This window comes from Malus sylvestris, chromosome 1 (assembly GCF_916048215.2).
Source record: "Malus sylvestris chromosome 1, drMalSylv7.2, whole genome shotgun sequence".
NCBI lineage: Eukaryota > Viridiplantae > Streptophyta > Magnoliopsida > Rosales > Rosaceae > Malus > Malus sylvestris.
Genome location: NC_062260.1, coordinates 28506585 through 28508067, shown reverse-complemented (window position 1 = coordinate 28508067; position 1483 = coordinate 28506585).

Sequence of the window (1483 nt, the reverse complement as noted above, 5' to 3'; positions counted from 1 at the left end):
TTTTAATGAGCTTTTCTCTCATAAGCATCAAAAGACAAAAAGAAACGGTTAAGATTTAACTAAATCTTAATAACTTAAATCTCAATCGTTATTTCATGAAACAAATGTGCGGGAGATAATCATGTGCGGAGATGAGGATGCTTCGTTGGATGTGTGGGCACACGAGAAATGATAAGATTAGGAATGAGGATATCCGAGGTAAAGTAGGAGTAGCCGAAATTGAATGAAAGATGAGAGAAAATCGGTTACAGTAGTTTGGACATGTGCAAAGAAGACCTACTGATGCTCCGGTTAGAAGATGCGACTACGGGACAGAGGTCCAAGGTCAAAGGGGTAGAGGAAAACCTAGGAAAACTTTGGAAGAGACTCTAAGAAAAGACTTAGAGTACTTTGATCTAATGGAGGACATAACATAGAACCGAGCGCAATGACGTTCTAGAATTCATATAGCCGACCTCACTTAGTAGGAAAAAGTTTTGTTGTTGTTGATTGTTATCGACATATTGAGCCCATTAGGTTATGTGCATTCACGTCACACTCAACATGTATTCTTAAAAAAACAGCCTACAATTAAACTTCTATAAATTAATAGCCTTGGAACCAAGGAAAATCTATTAATCTAGCAAATATTAAATTTATCAAGGTATTCTTTATTTTCTTAAATATTGTACATTTTATTAGTTTTTTGCCCTACGAACTAACAATTTTATATATGTTTAACCAAATAAAATTTATGCATTTACTTTTTTTTTTTTTTTTCTAAAATAGATTGGTCATTTTTTAATGTACTAATTATTCTATTTTACGAAAATTTAACCAAGTGAAAACTCTATTTAAATAAACAAAAACTATAGTAACACAACGCATCATACATGCAACAATGGTTTCTAATCTCAACCATGTAAAGAAATCACAAAATTATTAATTTATATATGTTATGTGAGACCTATTTGAAACTTTGTATAATGTATTATCTTATAAATTTAGTAAATTATTAATTTAGCACGTTATCTTCAAGTCGAGACTTATTATTAATGTTGGATGTTAAATTATCGAGATTGTATTTACTTTCTTCCACTTATATAACAACATACGACATATTTCCTTGTATTCCTAGCAATATTACCGCTTGAGAAATTTTTTATTGTGACTGAAACATGAGTGATATACCACGTGTTTTTATATATATAGTAGGAAATTTTATTTTTTGAGTTATTAATTTTTATCACACGTATCTAATCATTTATATAGTAACACATAGTGTATCACTACGTTTACTGGTCACACTAAAAAATCTCTCTTACCGATTAAGGACAGGGAGCAAAGTAGAAAAACACGTGGCATACAATTATTACGAGTCTCAAAACCCCTCGTGGATGCGGCTGCACCATATGACTCCTAAAGTGGATGTATGAAAGCCGCCACGTGGCCACCTCTATTCACTGACAAGCTGCAAAAAGCATCTCTCTTTCTCACTTCGTTT